Source organism: Trachurus trachurus, assembly GCF_905171665.1.
Source record: "Trachurus trachurus genome assembly, chromosome: 4".
NCBI lineage: Eukaryota > Metazoa > Chordata > Actinopteri > Carangiformes > Carangidae > Trachurus > Trachurus trachurus.
Genome location: NC_139898.1, coordinates 12458208 through 12471748, shown reverse-complemented (window position 1 = coordinate 12471748; position 13541 = coordinate 12458208).

Below are 13541 nucleotides of genomic sequence, written 5' to 3'. Positions count from 1 at the left end.
CAAAGCTTTAAAATATCCAGAACTGGACTGTTATAATTTCTGTGGATAATAACTGTGACAGAGAGCTGTAACAAGGATCTGCTTCGAGGGAGTGAATGATGCAACATTACACCAAAACATCTTCCAAAGTTCCTCTCTACAAAAACACTTTTATTTTTATGTTTTATCAACTTGCACTTAAATAAATTCATTTATTTTCAAGGCAGGTGGAAAAGTAAATATAATCTTGAGAATTTTTAAACGAGTCATTTTGACTTTTTGGGGGCAAAAACCATATCAGACAGAATTTATTATTCTAATACAGATGGATTTATATTTTTAAATTATTGCATTATTACTAATATTATACCTCAAGGGGATCTTTGGGCTCGCTGATGCCACCTACGCTGGTAACAAACATAACTGAATGTTTCCTTTATATTCATTTAGTCTTTCAAGAACTGTTTGGCTCTCTTATTGCAATATTAATCTGAATAGGATGAGATTAAATTCCTATAATGAAACGCCTACAGGAAGTCCTGGAACAGGTCCAAGAGTGTGCCAGGGTGTTTGAACTAAATGTGCCCATACCTCCCACATTTAAAAACATAAAAAGAAAATATTTGTAATTTAACTGTAGAGACTCGGCTTCATCTATCACGCAACTTCACCAAAATCGGATTTCGGATAAATTCATTCAATGAGAGCAAATTATTCTTATAAATGTCTTGGATGTTTCAGACTATACACTGTGCTGGGTGTTGAAACAGTTCAACTATATAAATGTCTTGACTTAACTACATCTGTGCACAGTTGTCGACTTGATGGCATCCCTAATGAACAAATAGAGGAAAATGAAAACAGGTGCTTTTGTCCCCTTTGTGACACTAACCCACACGTTTAGACTGAATTATTGGAGGACACAGACCAACAGACTCATCTAAATTCCCCTTCTCTTCAGAGTTGCTAGGAGAGCCCCCTCCCTAAAGGAACACACACTCTTTCCATGCTCAAGTCCAATCGCTGACCTCTCAGGCCAGACACTCTCTTCTCAATACACAAAACCCCCACACTCTACCATCCTAAAAATAAAAAAGCCTCTCCAAACCCCACAACCCCTCCTTGAACCTCCACAACCACCTCCCCCTTCCCATCCTGAACACTTTTTCCTTCCCACACTCGAGTTCCTGTCACGGCCTTGACGGACAGACAGACAGACAAGTAGGGTGACATCATGGTGCACAGAGAGGGAGAAAGACAGAGGAAGGGGGCTGCCTGCCTGTCTGCCCCGAGTACCCACACAATGCAGCAGGGCATCTGGCACTGGGGTGGTGGTGGGGGTGGGGGTGGGGGTGAAGACGGGGTGTAGGCTGGGTGGGGTGGGGTGGGGTAGGGTGGGGGGCACCAGGACAAAGCATTTACATCCCCCTCACTGGAATATGATTTTAGTTTGTAAATGGTGGTTGAGACGTACACGTCTGAGGAGAAGAAAGGGGCTGAGATGTGGCGGCACGACACAGCTGTTGGTGTGTACAGTGAAGATACACTAGTCCAAGTACACGAAGAGGACTTTGAGATGTTCTTGAAAGTCTAACATGACAACCACGAAGTGAGAAAAATACAGGATCAAGTGGAAGAAAGAGTTGTGTTGTAGTTTTTTTTTAAGACCCCACAAATCTTCCTCTAAATGTTTTATATTCAAGCTATTTTTTTCAGAGTGACAAACTAAAATTCAAATGACAGGGATGGCAGCTGTGTGTGCGTGTGTGTGCTGCTTAGACACATCACTTACAGCTTGTTAATTTGCAGGATCCAAGACGAAACAATGGTGCCAATGGGATAGAAATCAGTGTCATAATACTCTCTCTCTCTTACTGCGGCGGCCCCCACCTCTGTCTCTGTCTGAGAGGCTGTCTACTTGCTGTGCGCACACAAGTGTGTGTCTGTCTGTGTGCATACATAAAATAAATGAGCTGTGCATATGCATTGTGCGAGTCCACAGGCCCAGTGTATATATTAGAAATGTGACTTGACCCTGGCAGACTGAAGCAGGGTTTCTGCGTCGCACTGGGCGTGGGAAAAAGGGTAGACCTCTTTTCACAGCTGCTCCGGCCGTTGCATTGAACCAATGGAGGCCCCCACCGTCACCCCACCACCACCACCACCACCCGCAACCTGCCTCCGCCGCTAATGCCCCCCCTTCCCTCCCTCCTTTGCCCCCCCAATCTCCCTCTTTCTCCCCCATTTCCCATTCACTCTGCAGCCTGCTCCCTTTCAGTGGACACCCCCCCTGCCCCCCACCACCCCAACTACCACCGCCCGCCCACCCCACCCCTCCCTCCTGCGCTCTGTTTGTCACCCTGGTGCACCCCACCATCACTGCCACCACCAACGTTTAATACAGCCACCTCGCCATTCAACCAGCGCGCATTAAGATGCCAGAGGCCTCAGTGCTTTAAGGAGGCAAAGAAAAACAATAGTTAACTTACTAATGAAGTAAAGCAACTAATACCGCTGCTAATTAATTAGCTAAGAAAACTTATTTGCTTAAGTGCACGTGTGTAGGGTCCCACTAAAACTTGTGCACAAATCTCACGAGTTTATTCGACTTTTTTCTGTTCTTCAATCTCAGTTCTGTTTTTCTCACTTTCACATTCCCTTCTCTCGTTCCTTCTCTGAGCCCCTCTGCACATAGACTTTAATTTATGTTAACATACGCCACCACTCTACACTCAGTGCCAAGCCCCCCGCTCCCCCCCCCCACACACACACACACACACACACACACACACATTCACTTCTTTTCACAACCTCCCTCCACCCAGTGTATTCATTTGAAGAGATTTATTTCCTACCAAGCCGCATAATGCAGAGGGTATAATTTAAATCAACTTTTAAGAACAGCCAAGCCGCACAGTTTATGCATACAAATCTAGAAAGCCTGGTTAAAAAAAAAATCCCAGCAAACAGTGGGCTGTTAAATGCAGATTGCCAACTTTAAGAAGCCATGGGTGGGCGGTGGGTGTTTGGTTTTGCCATTAAAGATAACCCATTACTGATAAATCTCACAATCAGTGTGTTTAAACACATAATGCAGTCTTCATTTGTTTCAGATACTCTCATTAATCTGACAGTATCGCCATGCAAAGGCAGGCTCGGAGTGGAATCATAAAACACGACGCCCACGCGCAATTTTGTAGAAACTTTAAAAGGTCACATAATGTGCAGAATAACTCCAACAGATTCTCAGGAGCAGTCCTATCGTGCTGCCTTGCTACCCTGCTGATTCACCAGGCGTGTTGAGGAAATGTTGAGAAGCAGCGAGGGGGCAGCGACGGGGGAGGAGGGAGAAAAGAGAGGAGGGAGGTTGTAGCAGAGAACCTGAAAGGACTCCATCTCCCTTGGCCAACATGCCATGACGGTGTGGAGCAGCAGTCTGAATTGGTTTCTCTGGGGTGGCGGAGCTGGAGAGGTGATGGCAAGATGAGCCCGAATGGGGATGGAAAGGGGGATGGGGGGGGGGAGGTGAGGGTGGGCGGAGGGGGCGACTGTGGAGGGAGGAGATATGGTACACCGAGGTATGTGTGTTTGTGTGCTTGACAGAGGGAGTATGAGAGAATAAGAGAGCGAGATGGCAGACAGGATCTGAGGTACTGTAAATGAGCGGATTACTGCTTCCCTCTCTGCAAGTCTTTCCATATACATGAGTGTGCTCAGCTGTGGAAGAAACACTGCTATGTGTGAAATCGCACATCCTCCGGCTTCCTATAGCAACAATTGTAGCGAGGGCGCACACTGTATATGGTTTCCTGTAAGGGTGAAACAAGGTGTGAATGCAGACCGCCATGCGCTGTAGCACTTAATTGCAGTTATGAATATAAAGAGGACGTGTAGACTGTCACTCCTGGATTGATGTGTCTCTGCGTCAAAGTTTGCCTGTAGCTATGCCTCCACTTCTAAAGCCCGAGTCCAACCAAAGCTTGTTTGCATCGATTTATCTAGTTTGTGGATATGATATTGACTAAGTAGACCGGCAGCCCTCATCGAGTTGAAGCAAAGCGAAAGAGGTTTAAGAGGTGGTCGAACGCGATGGAGGAGGATAGCCACAGGCTGTGAAATCTCCTCTGATCTTCCCTTGTCTGATTCTCAAACTCTTCTCTGGGGGAGGGGGGGGGGGCATGCTGATATAGAACTGGGCCAATGTCACAGAACGCTCATCTAACCCTGGAGGGAAATAAAAAAAAAAATCACTTCTTCTGTTTCTCCCCGATGACGGACCTCAATCTCCGCGGATGGGGCTTCATCTCCCTCTCCTCCGCTTTCCATCGCCGCCTCCATCATTTTGTCTACTTTGTTCTCCGCAGGAGGCTGAACATGCACGAGCTGAGCAGCGTCCTTGGCCTTGATGGCCCGCTATAGCAGCTGTTAGGATAGCAAAAGCTAATCTTTAGTCGTGTCACTCAACACTGAAGGGGAAGCTGGGAGGAAAATGAGTGAGTCACGTACTTCTGGTTTGGGCCCTCCATCATCTTCAACGTTATATGCTTTCACAAAAACACACAGCATGCAAGGTTTTGCCAACTTGTTAGCAGAGTAAGTGATGGCTCGGGGCCAAATGTGTCCGTGGATACTAGTTTATGATAACATATAGCCTATACGGTGATTAGCTGGATAAAACCAGCCAAAGATCTTCTACAATAAAATGTAAAAGGATATCTGGTATAATAGTAATGTTCCGTTACTATGAGGAAAAAAAATCTGACATTAGAAACGATATAGGGAAAGAAATGTAGTTTTTTCCCCCACCAGTCTGTGCTACACTACATGTGTCCCTGGAGAACTGAAGCAAAATTCACAGAGGTGTTGAGTTGCATCTTGAGACTTTTCCCCCAAACTAAAAAAAAAGAAAGAAAGAAAAAAAAAGAAATACAGAAAGTGTCTGAAACAAACTCAAAAAAGAGATGTTTCTGTGAGTGTGTGTGGATGGAGGTGAAAGGTGTGGACACAATGCAGACAGAAAAGTAAGAATTTGGAGGGGGGGCACAGAGGGCCAAAAAGAGGGAATTAGAGGCGTGAGGGACTTTGCCACCCTAGCAGTCTTTCCACATGAGCACACCTTGCACACACATCAGGTCAAAGCCCCCGTCCCTCCTACCTGTATCCTTAAGGATACAAAAAAAAACACATGGACAAAGGAATTAATATTTACACTAAGTGGCTGCCCCGTGTCGGATCTAATAGTTTGGATCACACATTATACAGCTGCTGAGAGGAAGAGGTGCGTCAACCTCACCCCTAATGAAATGTATTTTTAAAATGTCTTTTTTTTAAATTCACAGTCGGGATTATGTGAGGTTTCACTCTTCAAAACAAACAGGTTTATCTGCTCCTTATTTGAAAGCAGTGAATGAATAGTTCAAGTTCAAGTGTGTTTACAAATCGTTAGCATCGTGATGTGAGTGTGTGTGATCGTGCACCAGAGAGGATTCCTGTTATCTTACCCGTAATTTTGAAGTGATGAAGACTCTTTTGGACCCAGTTGGTGAGGTCGGCTCCTTGGAGCAGCCTGCTCTCCACACAGTCCTGCGAAAACAGAGAGCATTCAGATAAGAGAGGGTTCATTCCAGCAGCGGGTCATAAACTCGCTCCCCAATGAATCTGATTCACCTTTACTCTTTCTCGAGCACAAATGAATTTCAGCACAATAACAATAAGCTCTACCACAGGAAGCCTTTGAGTCACGATATATAAAGTTTTGTCTTTAAATTCTAATGATGTTAAAAAAGATAATACCCAACATTCAGCAGATAGCCTAATATCTTTTGTATTTTGTCTTGAAGATTAAATAGGATTAAATATTAAATCACAAATTTAACCTGTCAAATTCAGAGTTGAATTTTGTTTGTCCCTTCCATAAATTATCTTCGGTTGATACAGAAATACTGTTAGGCCTCTAAAACAAACTACATAGATTTACTATTTACAACAAGAAATAGAAAACAGGAAAAGTTAACACATTATGATATAAGTGTCAGTGTGCATTAAAGGCAATCAAAAGAAAACCTCCCTTTTATGTATCTTAGCAGATACAACAATAATACATGTAATAATACACAGTATTATATTCTTAAATTTATGTGGAAAGTTTGTTACATTTCTTATTTCAGCTGTCAGCGGAAATGCATGACAATACCAATCTCTTCAACACACACGCACGCACACACGCACACAGACACACACACACACACACTTCACAAGCAATTACACAAAATACTCAAAGATTACATCCGCTGAAAACCTTTACGGGTTTAAAGCCTGCATGTCAGCCTTTCAATTTTTTTTCTCTTTCCCTTGCATGGGTCAGAGGCTGTTGCTAGGCTACCAAACCCAGAATTCATAAGTTCAGAGAGCTTTATATAGGCCATTGCAATTCAAGGTAAAATGATAATAGAAAATTGATAACGCTGGAATATGGATTTCGATGATATGGTGTCAAATAGATCACAGACTGTGAATTATGATTATTCTGTCGTGTTTGAAAAAAAACATAATAATATTATAATGATAATAACAGTTGTCATTAGAAGTATTCATATAGATAGAGCTATAGAGAAAAATGTCAGAAAAAAAAATTCTGCCAGTCAAATCCACCGAGCGCTATATGTGAAATGATGCACACAGAAATACTCTTCTCCAAACATTATAAAATGAAGAGAACCATTGGGGGTTGCTTTCCAGGATCTACTCTGAATCAGAAATTCAGTAACTTTCTACATAATGAGGAAAATCACAGAGGAGGCTTTTGCAAAAAAAAAAAAAAGAAAAAAATACAAGTCACACACCGTGCTCTGGAGCACAGTTCTGAGGGTGAGTAAAACAACAAAACTGTGCAGCTTGGTGCCACACAGTAAAAAAAAAAAGAAGGAAAAAAAAGACCTATTCTGTAATCAACGGTAAGCTGTCATGTTTATAGTTCTCTGTAGAGACGAAAAATGAGGCAGTAAGGGTGCAGTAACAACGTGCTGAAGCACACACATAAACACATGCACACAGGCACATACAAAATGTACAACAACATGTGCACACACACACACACACTCGTACACACACAGCACTGCAATCTGGTGGCCGAGTGTGACACAAACAAGATAACATCTATAGGATGGTAGCTTGGAAATGCAGCAGGGTTGTAAACCTGAAACAATGGCTGTGGTTTGTATAGGACAGTGTATAGGGTGGCTGCTTTGTTCAAACATCTCTGTCAACAAGCAACACTCGCCCGTATGCAACATCCACAGCTAAACCATGAAAATATTATCAATAGAGTGCAGAGAAAGAGACAGTGGTGAAGGAGGACTAGGGGGAGACGGGGGTGGGGGTATAGGGGGGGTGTACTGACACATCTAGGCTTCAGCGGGAAAAGGCTACAGACATGACAGGTTGGTTAGAAAAGCACGACGTGCATGCATAAACACATCTCTCCCACTTTGCTATGTTCTCACCTCACTCACTCTATAAGCCTATTTTCTCCAGTCCTACCACTTTTTTTGTTTGTTTGTTATTTCTTCCATTGTAATAGAATCTGGAAGCATACATCGGAGCAGGTGAAACAATCAAATTTCAAATAACGGTGAAATTACCAGGCAAGACAATGGAAAGCGTGATGCAGCCTTATGGCAGGTGTTGGTAGACTAGACCTAGACTAGACTGGGCTCCATCTGGTGTTGAGGGCTTCCTCCTGATGGTGGAGAGGGCCCAGACAGACACATATTAATGTGGGAAAACCAACGTCTAGCCTGCCTCTCAGTCACTCGCCAGACTGCATTTCAATCTCAAAGGGCTCTCCCCATATCCTCCATTTATTACCCCTCAGCAATGCATTAATTCCTTTTGCAACAAGGAGAAAAGATGGATGGATGGTGGGGCTGCTTTACAGCTCAAACGCCATTGTCTAATCATATGACGGCAAGCTGGGTTATAAATGCTTTAGGTTTATTATACTGGATTGTCAAAATAGTTCAACACAAATAGGCCTAAAATAATTACTACTAATTTTCAAGAGTTGTATTAATCAAATCATAATAACTGTGACTACAAAGACCACATAGGGTACTCCAGTTGAAATACTGGGTTCACATTTGCATATTATATCGTCTCAATGGGATATTACAGTTTACTGTTTTATTTCACATTAAAATTAAGACACATGGGAACCTGGGACTCCTGTGGTGTTTTCCTCATGAAAACATTCATTTGTGCCATGCGCTATTAAACTACCAGGTAAAACTGAACAGCTTATACTAATAGGCTGAAATAACCATTGATATCATCATTTTTACAGCTGCATGGCCTGTTGTTAATCACACACACATACACACATACACATACACTCGAAGCCCATATAGCAATATGGGACAATAACAGCTCAGCTCAATGTGAAAGCAGACATATTCCCTAGCTAGGTCCATATTAGCTCCTTCTCCATCCTGCCCTGGTCGATGACGCAGTAAGCTGGGGCCTACAAACAGCAGCACCAGGCTCTGTGGCATTACACACATTCTCCACTGTGCAGAGCAGAGCACAGAGCCACCACCACACAGCAGATACGGCTTTAGCAGCTAACACAGAATTGTCTTGTTTAAAATTCAACAGGCTCCACTCAGAGTACATCCTATCACTCAGGCAGTCCAGGAACCAGACAGGAGCTCCTCTCTGACTTCGATGGAGAGGGAGGAAGAGCAGATGATGAGCAGCCCAAACAGCATTATAAAACAGGACGGCCTCAAAATCAGCCCAGTCTCTGGACGACCCGGTCGACCCTGCCTTAACGTCGCTCTCTCCAAAACCTATGCTCGGCCCTCTACCGTATGCCACCAATGAAAAGACACTATCAGCGAAATGTTTCATATGTATCTTGACACGAGAGTGATATCCATCATTAGAAAAAAAAACCCTGCTGGGTGGCAGCAACCAAGTTATATACAACATATATAAGAATAAAGCACATCTGTGAATGCCTATGTGTTGTTTCCATTCCTCTCAGCATGTGAGCCGTCGTTTTGTTCTGTCCTTCATGTGCACGAGGCCTGAAGCTGCTCTTAATAAGGGCATCAATCAAACGAAATCCAGGGATATAAGTTGATCCCTTTGACAAACACCTACTGCATCACAATACTGTCCTCTTCTCCACTGTATAACATGTGACATATTACTTTGATGAACTTCCACTCATCCTGACCTTTTCTATATACAGTAACAGATACATCAAGCCATGAGAATGCACCTGACGGTGGGACCTTTTGCTACTGCAGCCAGCAGCAGTACAGTATGGACAAATTCATGAAAACCTCTGATATTACAACAAATTAATTGTGTGGTGCAAGGTAAAGCTTCCCACATCAACTTTTTTTAAACACACAACAAAGCAACATGCATGTTCAGAGGCACAGCATCTTGTTAAGAGCTGGCTATTAGCTTTGACTGTTAAAGCCCTTTTCCATACCACGACATAGAACTGAAGCATGGGGCTATATGGGGGCTACTGGTGGAACACGTGACTCCCCGGAGTCGTCCAATCAGGTGCCTCTTCCAGCCACAAACCACGTTCACCTCGCCTCCTCGTCATCAGCATCCAACTACACAATCAACCAGACAAGCATTTTAAAAACGCACTGCTCTTAAGCTTCAGTCTTGTGACTACAAGGCAGTTATGTTCCATTAAGAGAAATGGCAGGAGCATCACTGCCGAGTCGCCCTCCTCCTCCTCCTCATCCTCCTCATCATCATCACTCTATGAATGGAGCCTGCCTCTGGTTGCTAACTACTGTCACTCCTCGCATCCCATCTGACAGACACCTAGCGCTATGAATCCCTATGTTTTTTTGTTTAGGGGGCGGCGTTCTCCTCTTCACTCGTGTACGTCCAGGGGAAGCATGGGAGGCGTTTGGCGGTGCGATGCACGGACGCTGCCGCCGGGCTTCCAGTCCTCCGTGCAGGCTGCATCCATCCATCCACTCCGGCAGCCTTGCCCCCCCTCCTCCTCCTCCTCCTCCTTCCCTCCTCTCCTCTCCGCTCCGCTCAGCTCCACGTCGGGTCCCGGTTCCGGCTCGCTCCGCCGCGACGACTGTAGAATTAGTTTATACATTCGGTTCTCTAGCTTTATGATATTACATAAACTCATACAGCTAGATAACCAAAGAGAAAAACTAACCCACGTCTCTTAAAGGGGCCGCCGCCTGCTGGAGCTGCTTGTGTTGTGGTCACATGGAGCCATTGCATTCCGCCTGCATGCGCACCCCTCTCTCCCTCTCTCTCCTTCTCTCTCTCCCTCCCTCTCTCTCCGTCTCTCTTTTTTTCCCCTTCCTCCGCTCTCCCTGTCCCACTGTCTCTCCATCTCGCGCATGCACAAGGCATAATACCCTATTTCATTACTGCCTTTGAGCATCATCTCTCTGACATGCGTCTTTTATGCCAACCATGTCCTCAGCCGTGGGTTGGAACAGTCCAGGGACTGTATGGGCAATGATGTCAAGGTGGTGGGAAATCAAAGTTGGAGAAAAAAAGATGAGTTAACCATATAGCCTCCATCACTATGAGATCATCACAAGAACAGCAGCAATAGGTTACAAAGTGTATCAGTTTCAACAAAAGCACAGTCTGGGATCATTATGGATTCACACCTTCCTCTAACACTGGTGAACTTCTCTCCAGCACAACCCTGAGCCCTGACGAGCATCTGCAGGGTGAAGTCATCCAGCTGCAGGAGGATGATGACACATCCACCTGTCATTCATGGACAGCCAGGGCGGACCAGGAGAAGCACAGGCCCCTATGCCACTAATAACCTCAGCGCAAACCTCTATTTGCCTACTAACGACACCATGTCATGTCTTAGTGATCACAACACACGTCAAAACTGAGACAAAGGACAATGTTACTTCCACTGTTTCCTTTAGGACAGCCCCTCACAAACAACCAGCTTACTGTTGTTTGAAATGCCAGCTTACATCGACCCATTTCAGACCAGAGACCATAGTTTCCGCGTTGAGTGAATTAATCCATGAATTGTTTGAAAGCATGACAAACTACCACAGGCCTATATAGCGTACAGTACAGTAGAGGGGGGCTTCCAGCTAAATGTCAACGACATGATCTAGTGGAACAAGTCCAGCCTCACTGGATACCACTGTGCACTCTGGATTAGTTGGTGACATGCTGACAAGTTGAAGCAGGACAAACTAGCCCCCATAATCCTTTTGTAATCACCAAAACCAGACTATTGTGATCCATAAAAATACTTTGAAGACAGCTATAATACTAAGCCTTTCAATGTAAATTTAGCCGCATTAAAAAACTGTAGATCAAAGATAAATGTCAAGGCAAACGTCAGGATGTAATGCTGCAATTTGACATCTTTTTAAAGAAGTCTATGTCTGTGTTTGGCACAGTAAATCAGTGATAGCCAAACTAACCCTCACAGTCAAGGCAGATTATCTCACCTATACAGTGTTACTTTTTTAAATTTTCATTATAAATTGTTGTTTAAACGACATATATTTAAATAGTCTGCAACACAGTATTTAAATTGAGAATAAACATACAGCATACTCACGTATTCAGTCTATTTAAAACAGCAGTTTCCATAATCGGACAGTCAGAGTGTGCTTTGTTATTCAACAGGACAAAATTATTAACAATCCGGCACCACCGAGATATTCTTCGAGACAGAGTCCGGGATGAGAGCCTCTATCCCCGGCTCCTTTCAGCCGTGGTGCTCCCTGTCCCCGACCATGTGAGATGCCGGCACACGGCGAAGGACAAAGCCCATTTTACGCACAGCGATATCGGTGTAAGCTATGGATGTGTATCCTTGAGGAAACAAGGCGAGGATAACGTCCATTGTGGGCTGTCAAAAAATCACTGCAGCAAAGCCAGAGAAAGAGAAAATGAGAGTGAGGAGAAAGCGCGTCGTGCTATCACAGTGTCAGATGTGGGGGCGCAGGAGGTGGAGGGCCGCCCGGGGGCCTCAGGGTCAGACTGCCGGGGGAAACGCGCGGTGTCCACAGAATTAGGCACGCTCATTGGAACACACACGGCTCACACCCGGCGAGATGAGGTGGAAACAGCGAGAATGCATTGTAAATAGTATTTAGAGACAGTGTAGGGAAGGGGAGAATCACAAAAACGTGACGACACGAGGATAATAAAGGCTTCATCAAATGTATCCACCATCATTAACAGCTCCCACCTGTGTAAATGAGAGTTGGATCTCAAAATGAGATCTTGGGCCCCTTCAAAATTCCACAGGGAGGGTCTCCAGAGCTCCTCCAGCAAGGTGAGGAATAATTGAATTTCTCTATTATCCACTAAAAAAAAACATCCAATCAGAGAATACACTCGGTTTAAATCACCAGCAGCACTGTACAGTACTGTACAGTAGGCTCCACACAGCAGCTAACAGCATCCACAGCAGCAGTAACCACAGCAGCTTTGTCCTAAATGGAGGTACAGAGTGCAACAGTGTGCAACACCATGCAGCACTGTCACCTGACTGGACAGGCCTCAGGGTAATACATCACAAAACTAGCAATGTTTGTTGACAATAAACCATCCGTCTTTCAGCCACACCCTGTCTGGCTAAATAAGGACGCAAAGTTTGTTCCCGTAAAGACACAAGGACGAGAAATAGTAACAATCTTCAGATCCCAGGTCAGCGCTTTACAGTAGCAGATGGTTACAGCATTATAATAGAGCCTCTGTTGTCTTTCAATGCATCTATCATTTCATTTGATTTCCATAACAATAATTATACATTCAAATGCTTTGCATTTGTTACAGTGGTTATAACAAGTCTATAAACTGCATCCCCTTTTATCGTTATATCTAAGCAGCTGCAGGGAGATGTCTGTAGGTTTCATTAAGAAAATAAGCATCACTGTAGTTAGTTTGTCCTCCTTAGCAGCAGTGTAAAATAAATTTTGTTCTAAATCATGGATTTTACTCAAATAGCCTATAAAATATGGAAATAACGAGACTGGAGACGAGCTGTGTTTTTCCACTGTGTTTAAGTCGATGATAGTCGCGAGACTGTTTACCTACATTATTTTTTCATTAACGTAATCAGTTGTGTCAGTTTCATGTAAGACAGCGTACAGGAAACAGAGTTCTTTTTTCAATGGGGAGGGAATATTTCAAAAATGATTTCATCAGAGGAAATTGTTAGAAATAAGCTGTCAACTCAATTTCAGTATTTCTCCATAGCAGTTCACATATGGAGTAAATAATTAAACTCAACTCTGTCTCAATCCGGGAGCTAATTCTGAGGAGTTCATGAGCTGAATTTAAAAAGGTAAAATATAAGTAAATATGTTGTTTTCATTTCCCACAATTTTCAAATGATCTCACCTGCTATTACATGCCCTGAATTCTGCAAATAATAAATAAGATTGACATTGCTCGTTGATTGAACAATTGATAAGCTATAATATTGAAATATTCTTAATTATTTATAAATGTTTTGTGTAAGTAGAAAAAATATTAGACTGAAAGAATGAATATGTGAA